This window comes from Hippocampus zosterae, chromosome 19 (assembly GCF_025434085.1).
Source record: "Hippocampus zosterae strain Florida chromosome 19, ASM2543408v3, whole genome shotgun sequence".
Taxonomy (NCBI): Eukaryota; Metazoa; Chordata; class Actinopteri; order Syngnathiformes; family Syngnathidae; genus Hippocampus; species Hippocampus zosterae.
Genome location: NC_067469.1, coordinates 7,065,918 through 7,081,423, shown reverse-complemented (window position 1 = coordinate 7,081,423; position 15,506 = coordinate 7,065,918). Strand labels below are relative to the sequence as shown.

General features: G+C 43.7%; 1 long non-coding RNA gene across 2 annotated transcripts in view; it reads left to right on the top strand.

Annotated features, from left to right (window-relative positions):
- LOC127592675 (uncharacterized) overlaps positions 1-10,240 on the top strand; it is a 44,137-nt gene extending 33,897 nt beyond the window's left edge. For both annotated transcript variants that reach the window (XR_007960172.1, XR_007960173.1), the window contains exon 3: positions 10,166-10,240. This is a non-coding gene — a long non-coding RNA (uncharacterized LOC127592675). The remainder of the gene's footprint in view (positions 1-10,165) is intronic.
- Positions 10,241-15,506: the final 5,266 nt, after the last annotated feature.

The following is a 15,506-nucleotide window of genomic DNA, read 5'->3' as shown; positions in this document are numbered from 1 at the left end:
GGAAAAGACAGTCCTGAAGGGTCGGCGGGCCAGAAAAGCGTAGGCCCCCCCCCCTCCACCAAGTCTGATTGGTTACCGGTGGAAAGATGCTAGTCTCAGGAGTGATACCGTAACAAGGACCGGTTCGAGTTAGCAGATGGGTAGCTGAATGTGTGTGGGAGCTTTGCGCGGCCAGGAGGTGTGGTGGGCCTCCCGAGAGTGATTTGTCCATTTGATTAGCTTCCTTTCTCAGGCTCTCTTCTTCCTCCTGCAGCTTTAGTGAAAACAAATCAACTGGCGTGTACAATTAACACCAGGCCCTTTGACATCTCCGCATTTAACACACGTTAACACTTAATGTTTCTACCTGGCGGCACGGCGGGAGACCTGTTAGCACCTCCGCCTCACAATGCAGAGGTGCGGGGTTCCATTCCGGCTCTGGTCTTCCTGTGTGGAGTTTTCATGTTCTCTTTTTGCCTGCGTGTGTTTTCTCTGGGTACTGAGGTTTCCTCCCACATTCCAACCACATGCATGGCAGGATAAGGGAAAACTCTAAATTGTACGTAGGTGTGAGTCTGAATGTTTGTTCCTCTATGTGTGTCCTGCAATTGACTGGCAACCAGTTCAGGGTGTACCCCACCTACTGCCCAAAGACAGTTGGGATAGGCTCCGGCACACCCGGAACCCTCATGAGGATAAGCGGATTATAAAATGGATGGATATTGGGGTAGACGGTTTCCCGGTTTACGACGGTCCCATGACACAAGGTTACGAGCATCATGCAATGAATTAGCGGTGTAAGAATTTGTCGGCCCATCGCACAGGAAGTAACACAACCCCTTGGTGGACTGAATAAAGAGCCTTGTGGAACACCATCAATATCTGTCTACGGTGGGGTCCTCTGTGTATTACAGAATTCAATTTTCTTTATGAGCAACGCTGATATTTTCATTCTTCTCGCTCATCAAGAATTTGATTGTGTCAGGTTCTGGACTGAACCAAATAATATTTTTGGATGTTAGAAATGCAGGCTCAGACAAAGTGCGATAACAAACATATTGACACCATAGTGATCTGACAAAGTACAAACAGAAATTGCTGGTCAGAAGGAGCCAGGAAAAACAAGAGCGCTTTTGCAAAAGCCATGATACTAGGGAACACCGAGAATAACAAACGAAATGTCAAGAAGCCAATAACGCCAAGCCAAAGATGAAATTCCTTCATGAACTAAAGAACTCCGGTCCATCTTCAAAGAAAAACAAAGGTAAATTATAGACTGGCAACACAGGTATGTTCCCAAGTTGTAAAAGCAAATTACAATCATGTAATTCTTGAAAGCATTGAACAAATGTTTTTTTTTTCCCCCGGGAACATTGATGACACATCAAATAAAGCTCCAATGCATTAAAATTACAAGTGATGATATACTGATATTGCAAATAATTTATATTATTGTATGAGGTCTCTGGGGGAGCGTCAACTGTGATTTTTCTTCTGTAGACACATGGTGGCAAAATCCTGTCGCGTGAGACGGAAAATTCCTGACCCTGTTGACTTTGTCGCAGCACAAATGAAGCCGAGTGGCAACCAAACAAAACGCCAAGCACGATAGCTCCTTTAAAAGCAGCGCTTCGTGTCCCGCTTTGCTGTTGCTCTCCCGCTTCGCGGGTTCAGTCGAAAGTCAATATTGACCCGCGGTCAGGGGGGTTGGGAGCAGGGGAGGGGCGGAAGGGCCCTCAGATCTAACGTGATTTACCGCGTACGGTAAAATCCAGAGTCGTATTGGAGCGGCCGACATGATTAATTGAACTGGAGATGGCGTTCGGGGAGGGAGAAGGTGAGACTCTGTTGGGAAAACGAGGCAAAAAAAGCTGAAAAAGCAGCTGAGGGGAAGGAGAGGAGGGAGATTCGGGATGGCAGACGGGGCTACTGAAGCTCGGCAGGAGTTTGGGAAACAGTGAACCTTGCCACCGAGCGCCTCCCGTACCACCTCCCCCCTCTCCTCAATGTGAGGAAAGACTCCTGGTGCGCCGCCAGTATGTTTCCCATGAGCTTTAACACACCACCCATTAAATTCAGCCCCGGCCCCTTGTGTCATTGCGCAATCACCCCACGGCATCATCTCACCAACCGCAGAATAATATTCTACAGAGCGCGGAATGACATTTAAGGGACAGAGAGGACCACTGGGAGGATGACAGTGTGAGATGACCCCCGCATGGTCCAACAGATGACATTGTGGTGGACAAAGAGAATTCTCTCACAGCTGTGACATGCTCAAACCTAGAAATACATCGTGACACCACAACCGCAATGTACATTTGCAATCGTCAGAACTCCCAAGGTGCTTATATTGCGCGGCCGTCCGCCTCTATGCCTTTCTGTGACTATTCCAGTCTCTTTTGCATCTGCGTTGCAACCTACTGATGATACTGTGACACTCTAAGAACTGAGAGCATTCTTTTTGAAGGTACTGTTGATTTAATTGCAGCCTGTTTGTAAGAAGGAGGGGTGTAATAAAAATAATAAAGACATTTGAATTGGAAAATTGGTCTTGGCTTAAAATACAGTGGTACCTCTATTTACGACATTAATTGGTTCTGGATGAAATTTCGTAACTAGAAAATTTGTAAGTAGAGACACGTTTTCAATGTAAATGCCCTAATTCGTTCCAAGCTCCCCCAAATTCTGACATAAATGTTTTCTGAAGCATAAAAATATTGAGAGCAGCTATAAGTAAGTTGCATTCAGGAAACCAGGAGCTGCGATGGGCAGACCATACTGTATTTCTACCTTTCGTATCTTTAAATTTCTTTCATAACAAGAGGCAATATTTTCCTGTTGGGGCATTTTGTAACTTGAACATTTCGTTTTCCTGGTTTGTAGACTATGCTATGTTTGCTCTGTCACTGGTACAGTTAGTGAAAGTAGCCATAGGTGCATTCACGGCCCCCAGGAGGTGCCCGATGAAAAAGTTCTTCACGTGTACCACACCTGCTCTCAAACACGTCGCTCACCTCGCATTCGATCCAATCTAACTGGCAACAAGGCGGCTTTTTCCCCTTTGCTGTCACTGCGCTGATAAGCGTCGCTACTCGCCGCCAGGTTCTGGTTGGTTGCCCGTCTATGGGGGATCAAACGTGTGGGGAAACAGCGGCTTAGAACGCCATCTGTCCTCGGCATTTCCAATCCGCGCCGCTAATGGAGATGATGAGCGATGATAAAAGGAAGCGCACGACAAGCGGCCGTTGTGTCATAACATCAACAGCATTTATCAATCCCCGCTGGAAAGCTGTTTTTGCATTTTAATGGATTACTTGATGTCCATCTTGAGGTGCACCCGTTATCTCGCTGTTTATCCTCACTACTTAGACAAATCAGCACACAAGTCGAATGCCTGCGGCGCAAATATCTTGCTCATAATGTTAATTTATTTTGCCACTACTAATGCCATTTTTTAACATCAAGGATTTTGAAATAAACGCTCAAACAGCTTTCCATAACAGCAGCATCATTCCTGTTATGACCCAATAGTGAGTGACAAGTCTTTTTTCAAGCGCTGACCTGACCAAAAAAAAAGGGAGACTTTAGAACCCGTTGAAAGGAAACGAAACATGCGTGTGAAAAATATGAAGAGTCTGGAAAACGAATTTGAAGGACATGAGCACTCGGGAGAGCGCGGACCATGTCCAAGGTTTAAACATGGACCGCCTGTCAAATCAATGAGTGAGGAAGTTTGGTGTTGACATTTTGTTTACTTTGGATCAAGATTGATTTCCGCAAACCTTGTCGCTCCTTTTTTTTTTTTTTTTTTAAGCCTTCAAGATCAAACATAATCGTCTCGACATGTTTCACAAGTTCTATTTATTTATTTATTTAGCGTGTTAGGGGACTGCTTTCGATACGGAAAAAAAAAATGGGCACGATGCGGATTAAATTAATTTCGTCATAAAAGCATCACCTCCTGTAAAAAAAACAAAAAAAAACTACAAAGTATACGAAACGTCTCCCCGGCGAAATCCAGATTTCAACAGTGGATCATTCACATCGAAATTGGAGCAATGCATTTCCCTTTTTTTTTTTTTTTAAACTGTGATTGTCTTTTTTTGAGGGGGGCGGGAGAATTTGACCTTGGCGCACTTGTATCTCAAATTTTTGTGCGGGTCTGGAACATATTCCCACGATAAACAAGAATTCAAAGAGATAAACAGAAGAGACGTGTCGTTAAACCTCAAAGATTACCTCCTTGTCGGAGTCGATAATGTTGTTTGTCAGGTATCCTTAAAGGTGATGGATGAGTCGCTGTTGGTAATCCATCATGTGAACTTGAAGCATTGTGCGCAACTGAGATCAATTTCATGGGAAGACAATAACACGACGACGTACGCACTTGAGCGCTTTTTTTTTCAAAAAAGTAACTTTGATGTGTGTAAACAGTGAGTAAGGATACCGTCATCTTGGACAATGTTGAATATATCAAATCCATGGGAAAAATGTGGTGGGGGCGGGGGGTGAATAAAAGATGAGGAAGCCAGGCCAGGAATCCAACAACTGGAAGAGAAAGAGAGAACACATACCACTCCAAATATAATGTGTCTAAATAAGGTCCAAAAACGTTTATTGGTTCCGTCTAAAGTCAGCTATTGATTTTACTGTCATGGCCCAAAAGGAACTTCGAGCCGACTGTTTTCACAATTACAAAGGATGGGAACCGCAAGGGAGTGTCTCCAAATGTATTCCGTGCCAGACACCTGGAATTATTTTAGTCTTGGCGGGACAACCTCAAACTATCTCTTCTTTCAATTTGCTTTTGAAGAGTGAGGAGCCCAAATTCAGACGAGTGTGTGTGTGTGTTTTATTTAAAAAATTTTTTTTTACTTCCCCGAGTGTCCTCCGATGTTGCTGGTCTCCACGATTAGCCTCCTCTTGTCCCATTCTCTCTGCAAATGCATCCTTTTATGTGCAACGCTAGGAAAACAAAGGCTGAGGAAACAACCACTTAAGGGGCCAAAAACCCAGGAACAGTACTGTACTTGCTTGCTTTTTTTTTTTTCTCTCCCAAAAACAATTTCAAGACCCTGTGTAGTGCTCAATAGTGGACATATAACTTTAAACTCTTCAAACTGTGGACAAGCTGGACAGAAAATGGATGGATGGAAGGTTAAGTGGGGCGGCACGGTGGGCAATTGTTTAGCACATTGGCCTCACCGTGCAGAGGTGCGGGGTTCGATTCTGGCTCCGGCCTTGATGTGTGGAGTTTGCATGCTCTCCCTGTGCCTGCGTGGGTTTTCTCCGGGTACTCCAGTTTCCTCCCACATTCCAAAAACGTGCATGACAGGTTAATGGAACATTGTAAATTGTCCCTAGGCGTGATTGTGAGCGCAGATGCTTTTTCACTTATGCGTGCCCTGTGATTGGCTGTCAGTAGGTACACCAGTTCAGGGTGTACCTCCACCTGCTGCCCAAAGACAGCTGGGATAGGATCAAGCATGCCCGCGACTCTTGTGAGGATAAGCGAATTAGAAAATGGATGGATGGAAGGTTAAGTGCCATATTCCAGACCTGCCACTTTTGCCCCAATGTGAAAAAAAATCACAGAGAGATGCTAAAAACATCAGAGGTTGGACGCCCCGCTGCCTAGAAAATAAATCCGGCATATTTGTCTGCTTTGTTCTTCATCTAATACAGCACGATGTGTATTCGTAGGCTTTAAACAGGAAGCGCTTGCCGTCCGCCTCCTACCGCGTCCTCTCGCTCCATTTGCGCTCATTTGTAGAACGGCAGCAAAAAGCGTGCGCTTGTCTTGGCCGTCCCGTCGCAGGCGCGCCGGGGCGGACCTGAATTTGTGAGCGCCTTCCAAAAAGTCATCAAATTAGAACGGGCTTGCTGTTCAATGTGTGCGGCTGATGAGGAAAAGCGGCGTCATGCAGTCCATCATTGTTGAAATCTATCGGAAAAGGTCTTTTGTAAGGTTAAAAAAAAAATAATCGACAATGGTGAATGACCATTAAACACCCACAGACAGAAAGAAGTCTGGTTTCATCATGTAAATGCAACAAAAAAGGGGGGCCCGCATTGGATAAGGCATTTACAAAATATACATTTACATCGCGTGGGAGCGCACCGATTGAAAGGATGACTAGATAAATCCACCAAACTAAACACTGACATAGGAAAAAAGGGACCATGAGTGTATAGCTGCTGCTATTTGTGGAAAAGAAATGTAAAAGTCAAAGCAGAAGCGGCACAGGTGCAAACAATAACGTTCACGGTGGTCAAATTCCATTTCGTATTGCAGTCCGAGCCAGGTCACCGTAACACACTGCAACGATTTCCATGAAGAGGTGTCCATTATTCATGTCCTTAGCAACGCCTGCTGCTGACATCAAAATCAGCCTTTTTTTTTTTTAAATATATGTCCCTAACATTTGAACTTTTTTTTCCCCAGTGGAATGGCAACTGCGCAACGCATGATTTTGACTATCCCAATGAAGTATCATCTTACCGCTACAAAACATTCACATTGACTTTCAGGATAGAATATGAAACAGGTGCTAAGAGGGCAAAATCCTATGCAGTGACGTATTTAAACAGGAACTATAAAAAATAAAATAACTTATTTTTTTTTTTAACTTGTTAATTTTTTATAATTCTTTTTTTAACTAGACTATTTTCCAGCAACACAATTCCAAAACATGACAAGACATACCGTGCATAGGTCACAAAAAGACTGCTGTTGGTCATGAGTGAGTTAATGAGTCAGTACATTTTATTTATGACTTTTGAAAGAGTGGACAATAATAAGGAAAGTAACTCGCCATATTTCCTTTTCAAAATGTATATTCATAACTGAATTGAATAGGATGTAAAGAATTGTGCGTCATGATAAAATCGTTGTGACCGTTCTTGGTGTGTGCAAGTTGACCACCGGGGGCAGTATAGTACAGCAGTGTGACGCAGTAAAAAGTGCAATAATATTGGTCGTTTTTCACAAAGTTGATGGGGTTGATGGGAGTAATGACATTGAATTAAATTAATATAGGAAAACTGCACTTGTTATACAAGAAAATTTAATTAAACGAATTGATCTTGTTGAGAGGACAAGTGGGGAGTCAGATTATCTGCTAAATATTTCCAAGTGCGTTTATATCTCGTACTGCAGGTTTTCTGCGTTTGTGTTCCTCATCCCTCTGTTTATCAACGCCCAAACGCATTGCCAGCAAGTGAACCACTGCCCTGGAGCGGGAAAAGAGTCTTGTGATTGGCATTCAGATCCTTGGCCAGACGAAAACCATGAGATGGTCCAAAAAAACTCCCACAATGCAGCGCCTGACGAGGCTTCCAAATATTTTTGAAGACCTTTTAAAGCATTCCAAATGGCCTTATCTCATGTTTAATGGATTTGGATATCAATGAGAAGGACTTTTTGGGGGAGTGCGGGGGGGTCTGAGTGCGGGATTCCTGTCAGTCGCTTTCTGGCGCCCACATCCATTACTCACAAAAAATCTGAAATTTCAAGGTGAACCTAAAATGACCTGTAGTAACCTCCATTCTTCGTTTCAGATTCACCTGCAGTAGGTGAACATCTGCACACTGAAAGTCCATTTTGGGTTCATACTGAAATTTTACCCCAAAGCCAATTTCCCGAACTTTTTGCTGACTCGTATATCAAGTTGATCTGCCAATATGCTAACAAATATTTCTTTCAAATTGGCCAATCATCATCCCTTGTGGAGACATCCCATTCACATGCGTGCCAGTAGATACGGCAGAATCCTCACATTCCTCTCCCACACCGCACCTGCGTCGGTGGCATAATGTGGGAAGCACGGGATGTTTCTGCTGCCGTTATCCGGGACGAGCGCACCGTCAAACATGCTGTCAAAGTCTTGCGGTTATCCAGCTCCCAAGTAAACATTTGCACGACATGTTCGCGGAAAACAAAAACATTAAAAGGTTGTAGCAGTGACGTAAATTGATAAAAGCACTTTTTACTGTCGGCTGATGCACGAGTGAGGGGGAGTCGGCGAGATGAGGAAGAGGAAGAGGAGGAATGTAATCTAGAGTGTCATGGAGATGTTGGTCATCAGGCTGACTTGACTGGAGGTTCATCGCCATCGTGACACACTCATTACTTGCAGTCACTCGCCCCGCCCCCATTTGCAATTTTTCAACTTCAAACTCGGAGGGAGAGTACTCACACGCTGTTGTAGATAACATTAGAAAAGAAAAAAAAACTCATAAGGCATGTTTGAAGATAACTCTTGAAAACGTGTAAAGAATAAGAACCAGTAGTTAATTGTGTTAATTGTAGTTAATTGTGTTAATTGTAGTTAATTGTAGTTAATTGTGGAGAATCACCATAGCCCCTCCCCCACTATATAAGAACTTAGAAGGGCTGTCATTCGCACGAGCAGTTAGCCGGCACAATTGCGATGAGCATTTGGCTAGCTGAATCTTCCTTTTGGATATTCCACTGGTGGGGCCACTTCAGAGCGCCTCATTGTTGGCCATGAGTGCAGCCGTCACGCAGTGATTTAAATCAAAATCCGACGAGACAGCCAATGTGTGGACGGGGGCTTTGGGCTGGCGCGCCCGCTTTAGAGTGCCTCATTGTTGCAGCGTGTAAATAGTTTTTTAGATGTTCTCCTTAGCTCGTTTAGTATTCCTTGTTAGTCGGTTCACTATGTTGACATATGGGAATATGTTGTTTTAATGGCATAAAACCCACAAGAGGGAAACTATTTTTGGATGCTGGTATGTTTTGTTTAAGTGAACAATTATTGTATGTCATTGTTGTCATATTTTGTGTACATTTCAAAATGTGTCTGTTTTTTTACTTTTATGTAAAAAAAGGTTTTGAGACAGTCCTCATGTTCTTTTCTATTTACTGCTGTGCGTGTGCGTGTGCGTGTGCGTAGGGTGTGCGTGTGTGTGCATGCATGTTGAACACCTGGAGCTTGAATGGAGTGTTTATAATGTGTGTGCGTGTGTGTTTCTGTATATATTTCAAGTTCAAGGGTCGCTGCGCCGCAAAGGTTGCTCGTATCAACAAACACGTCAACACACGCACATACATATACACACACACACACACACACACACACACACACGCACACACACACACACACACACACGATCATCAATGCAGTGTATTAATCATCATTAGGTACCAATGTGTGTGTTTGGGATCTTGTGTCACGCACCCACCCGAACCCACGGATGCGTCTGTTGATGCTTGCTTCAACACAACAAACTTCACCACCCCCCCCCCTCCCCAATTTGCGCTGTAGATGAGCAGATGTGTCACGCAACCACACAGAAACACAACATGAGAGGTTCAAATATGCTCCACTGCAAAAGTGTAGAAACGGTGATACCAACTTATTTTTGCCGTTTTCTTTTTGACTGAAAACACTTACATTTGGCATACAAAGAAAGCTGAAGATAAACAATAAAAGAAGACATGTTTTTGAGCTTTTATGTGCTTACTAACCTGAGGAACTTACTACAGCTGATTCCCACGTCACTCAACAGGCACCTTTTAAATCCACACACATTCAAGGTCACAGATACGATCGTGTAGAAGCTGGGGCTGGCGACCTGAATGGATTTTTTTTTTTAAATCACATTATGCATAAAGCTTTAAAATGAGCATAAATCATCAACTCAGTTTGCAAGTTCTGTGCTAGTTTTACAGGAAATGTCACTTGACAAAAGCACAGCTGGAAACAAGCACGCATTGCTCTTCCGTATAGGATAAGTGATTCAGATAATAAATGGCCGGATGGTCGACTCTCTCCAGCTATCCTGCCTCAGTCTTCTTCGAAAATCACAGCAAAATGTAATTGGGAGTCTGTTTGAGGAGGCTCTTTCAAGTTCGCATGTTTAGTCTACAAAACGCTGTTTACGTTGAGACTCCGAAGCCTATTTTTCGCATCGACAGGGAATGCACGGGATCAAATTTGATCCTTCTAACATATCGTAAGGACGCCGCCCCGGGGCAACCTTCCTGACCTTGGCGTCCGGCGTGACGTGTTTAGGTGAGAGATGAGCCGAGAGACGAAGGAAGTGAAAGAAAAAGACCTGTCCGTGTAAGTAGCTTATGTCAGTTTTTTTTCTTTGTCTCTTCATATGTCCAGGATCAAAGCTGGCCGCTGCTTAAAGAGCTCTTTTCTCTCTTTAGGAGGATTAGTCGGAAAGAAGCCTTTGCCATCTCCCAGGAGGAGGAGGAGGCTGAGGATGGCAGGTTGCAGCACATAGGTGAGTCTATAGTCGGGCTGAACAATAAATCAACTTCAAATCGACATCACGATATAGTATTAATTTTAATTAATTAATCACGTCTGATTAATTAATTAATTAATTAATTATCTAAACTTTCAACAATAATTAATTTTTAATTAAGTAATTTTTGAAACTGAAAAGGCTGCGATTTAGACAGTAGGCTTTAGCTTATGCAAATGCACATCGAGGTGCTCGTCAAAAGCCCGCCATCGTCTGTCAAGTAGATTACCCCGCAGGTACCAGACGAAACCGTTGGACACCCGATCCACTCTGCCCCCGTGTGTATGCTTATCTTATGCTTGGAGCTTTACTCCAATCTGCACGCCACTGCGAGAGGTTGCGTCAGCTAGCGCCCTCAACTCATGACCCCCCCCCCCGCCCAGTTTTAATATCAAACTGAAATAAGAAGCCATTCAGCTGTCTGCCCAACCTGGCAACGCTCTGGATGCACAGGTGACTTTGCTTTGCCATCAACACTCAAACACACACTGTCACTATGCACAACCTCTGCGGGCACGTAGGAGAGGCACGCGGGTGAGGAATGGCTGCTCGATGCCGGTTACAAGAATAGTACCGCTCAGGCATTGTGACATTTGAGCGGACAGCACACACAACCTTCACTTTGTCCCACTCGTGTGGGAAAAGGATGTTCGGTGTTACATCTCAGAAAGAAAAAAAAAACCTACGGAACTTTTTTTTAAAAAACTCATTCAATCCCAGCCATTTTCACTGGAGCAACCCCCTCAATCCCAGCGTTTTACTGGATTTTGACAGATATTGCAAGGCCCACAAAATATTTGGTTCTGATGCTATGTAAACATGGAGCCTACCAAAATAAAGTTTGGACTCTCTAATTTTAGCAGAAAAAAAACGTTTTCCATTCTTCAGTAATCGGCATTACAAAATGGCTAAGTTTCATAAAAATGGCGATTCCTGGACAAAAAAAACGATGAAAAAGCGCCTTTTGTAAAAGCATGCATTTCAAGCATGTGATTCACCACTGCCACCTACTGGTCGCTTTTTTACATGATTTACAATGCAAACGGCTTATTGTCATTCACAGATTGCATCAGACCCTCCTCCTCTCTATGACGCAAAAAAAAAAAAACTTAGACGTACAAGTACGTCCTTGGTAGACGGGGCTTAATTTTAAAAAGACGTAACAACTCACGCCAAGTCGCTCGCACACAAACTAACCAGCCATTATTATCGTCTTATTTACTCACACATTTACTCGCTCTTGTTTGATCGCTCTGCTGATCAAGTGGAACAAAAAGAATAGAAATGGATGGATGCGCAGGTTATTTGTAATTCTGCCATCTAGTGGAAGAGCCTGTCATTTGTTCTGACTGTCACCATTCGTCACCGGCTTCGATAGATAAACAACAATCCACTAATTGTCGTGAATAATTATTTCAGATGAGTCTCCTCCACCTTTGCCAGCGTGCTTCAACCCCCCCCGACCCCCTCTCGGCTACCAAACCGACGACACTTACACAATGTACACTATGCAGTCCATTAGGCTCCATTAAGACTGTGACAATATTATCACAGCGCTTGTGTAAATCGCCGCGGGTCATGATGCAGGTCTGCACAAATAAACACCAAGCGTAATCAGGCAGGAACATAAAAGCACATCAGGGACACTTGATTTAATCAGCGTGACTTCCCAGTTAGGTGACCTTTACCGGATTGGGCGCATGTTCAAAATGCATCACGTTGGTTTGGCAAATACAGTCAACACACTGGTTGCTACCTGTCCGAAGTCTGTTCTTATGTTGTGTTGTTATAATTAGCATCCAGATCGGAGGACTATCCGGATAGCATTGAGGTGAACGGCCATGTACTTTTAAGGTACACTGAAACAAGAAGCGGGTAGCATTGCGCTATATTTACTCAATTACATTCCCTTCAGTAACTATTTTAAATTGTACTTTCTATTTGACATTCATGCTCAGGTTAAAAAGACAATCCAACGTTACCGCTCAGTACTTGAGTGCCGACTTTTAAGTAATTATTTGGAGACTTGAGTCCTATTATTCTAAAGATTAAGCTTGATTGAGAGAAGATTTTGGGCTACTCAGCACCTCTGAATAAAACCAAGAGTACAAGTTACTATGATAAAAGTCAAAGAAAAAAAAAGCTAGCTTCAACATTATTTTACTTTATTTGAACCGTTTTGTTCAGCGCTTTGTTCCAGCTGCAGCTGTTGTGAAAGCGCTATATAAATCAGGATGCATTGGATTGTATTTGCTGCATCACAACATGCACACGGTATCGTAAAACAGTCACATTTAAAAAAAAAAAGTATCCTTTCTTTAAAATGTTTAAAATAATGCTTCCTGTAGATTCCCAATTTACTGTCCCTATTACAACCGCTCAAGGGACAAGCTCACTTTTGAAGGAGTTTAGAAAATACGAAAAGTGCGGTCAATAGAAAACGCTGAACAAAACCCAACACGGGCGCCAACACGGGATGATGCATTTCGTCATTTGTCTTGCGCAGCTACAAGTGTCAAAGCAGTGTTCCGAGCCATATCACTTTTGTACACAAACAACATGCTACCGTCATCACCCCATCCTTCAAATGCCAAAGACCCCCCCCTTGTCCCCTTCACCCCTAATGAGGCCCTCCCCCAACAACTTCTTCATCCCAAAGGATGGACTACTTAGTAAGCATCTGCTAGAAATAGGCTGTTACTTTTAAATGGAGCGTCACGTCAAATTGAAACGCACCTTCGGGATAAAACTGACTTCCACGCCTCGTGACATCACATCACACTTTGACTCACACGCTCGCCGACGCTGTTTTACTGCTGGCAGTCAATCTGTCACCCCGTAAAGCTGCCGGTCCAGTGTCAGTGTGCATTAACGGGACTTTTCTGGCAGGTTAGCGCTCTTGCAGCTGCCTCGCGATCATGATTTAAGTTTTGCCGCAGCCGTAATGGCTTTCACAGGTTTCGCAACGCCCACGGCCCAAACGTGGGATCGGTCCCACACACTCGCCTTAATTACCAGTGGCGGGTCGTACATTTGATACCTGAGCCGTCACTGGGGACTTGCCTGACTTAATCCACCTCTTAATACCGCACTATTCCATCGCAGTTAAAAAAAAAAAAAGTATTATACAAAAAAAAAATCCAGCTGTGCCACGTGCATCACCTGAAGCAGTTCACAATCAATATTTATTTAATAAACCTGAATTTTTTAAAAATAGTTTCGAGCAGAAATGTTCTGTTCGTATTCCCTTATACAAATCGTGACAGACTTGCTTGTCTTTTTGCTACTTGACCATGACCAGTTTCGCTTGGTCCAAGCAATCCGAGGACAAAAAAATACTGACATCATCAAGGATGTCAGCACTGTGTGGCGGAATTTACAATAAGCAGTACTCCGGCCGATTTCCCACTAAAGAGGCTTTCAACTCCCGAATGAAGTTCACTGTCAAACTAAACATAAAACAAAGAGATTACAACTCGTGTATCTCAAACAACTTTGCGTCGGAAATACTCACCCTAGCTCGATGCTGTCACATAATGTAAAAGACCACAGACATGCTAATTGATAGTCGCCGTTCATTATTTGTTGCCGTTGTCGTGACTCATGTTGTCTTTTTACCATTTTTTTTCCCGGATGAATACTTTTTGAGATTACGGCTGCTCTCTAACCTTTGGGTCCTCCACCACGAAAACCTCAAACCGTGACATCGTTGAGCCACCGAGAGTCGTTTTTGTTTTTTGATATGTGGAAATGAGTCGCGTAGAAAAAGTGGAGCAACTCAGAAAATGCGAGAGAATAGCTCGATGGGAGAGGAAAAGTAAGACTGTCCTTGCGTCGGGAGGTGGGAGGGGGGGGGTGAGAATGGCCTGTGGTCAGCACCGTCGATCTGGGTGGGAGACCACAGGGGACGACGAGACAGGAAATAAAAACGCCCCAAGGCAGCTCAGCTTGTTGAAGAATGTCAACCAAGTGTCGTCTTTAGGTTAAGAAAACTTTCATTTCTTACCTCCAGAGGGCATTTTGAGGAAATTTGGACTCTTAACGTAAGGCAAAGTCACTTTGCACAATGTCACATAAAAGACCGCCAGATTTTGTTTGTATAGTTTGCCAGTGTTACCGTTTGGCTGCCTCTTGTTACGTCTGCCTGTGTTTTGGGGGAAACGTGCTGACGGATGAAGAAAAGACAAGCGGATACCCTGTTTGAAAAGGACGTCCGTACTCTTTCTGTTGTTCGCCCGCGATGATATTTGAGAAGGAAGGAATGAATGGCATGGGGCCGGACAAAGAGAGAAAGCCTAGGGTCGTCTTTGAAGAATCTCTCGTTTGTCGCGCGGCGGTGGGTTGTCAGCGAAAGGGGACCCCCTGCAACATCCCTGAAGAGCAACATGAAAGGCTAAATTTCGCCTCGCCCCCGAAGAGGAAATGATAAATCAGCGCCTGACAACATGAGAAGATGCGAATGTCTCCTGTTGCCTGATACCGATAGCCTAGCATAGCGTAGGCTAACAGCAAGAAAAGTGTCCAGGAAAAGAAAAGGGTCGTGAGAGAGCTGCTGTAGGCCACAACTCACACCCAGACGCTCACACTGCACCAATTAGCCAAACCAACCGGCCGGCTCCAGTGAATGTTTTCCACTTCCCTGGTGACGACACACCCCACCCCCAAAGAGGACCGATCGAAGTTTGTGTGTGTTTGAATGCGTAAGGGGCATCGGATAAAACACAGAAATGTAATGTATTCTGAGTTGAGTGGGCATGTACTTGAATAATGAGTCCCAATCCCAATGTCACCAAATTCAAATCGGAGTATTTTGCATGCTTCTGTTTTTTGACTCATTTGGAGAAGGAAAAAAAAATTGGATTCAGATGGCGGGGCACCTTGTAAAAAAGTCAACTCTCCACAAAGTCCCCTTTTCAGAATGACGAGAACGCCGGTGCTGTCCTCATTGATGGAATGTCAAGATTGTTTTTATCGTCAGTCAGTTCCACTGACTCCTCTGTTATGTTGGCGTCAAATTAGGTTCTTGTAAAGTAACCCTAAAATGGGGTCCCTCTCAATTTTGTATTATATTTTTTTTTCCTTGAAAAGATAGGCAGTGTCATTAGCTCATTTCTGGATCAGGATTTTTATACGTTGGGTGGACGGGTGAACTATTGATTGATTGATACTGATTATAACTTTAGCGAGTGGACCTTCCGTAATGAAAAGTCGACACAGAGGATAAATAATTCCTAAGCTTT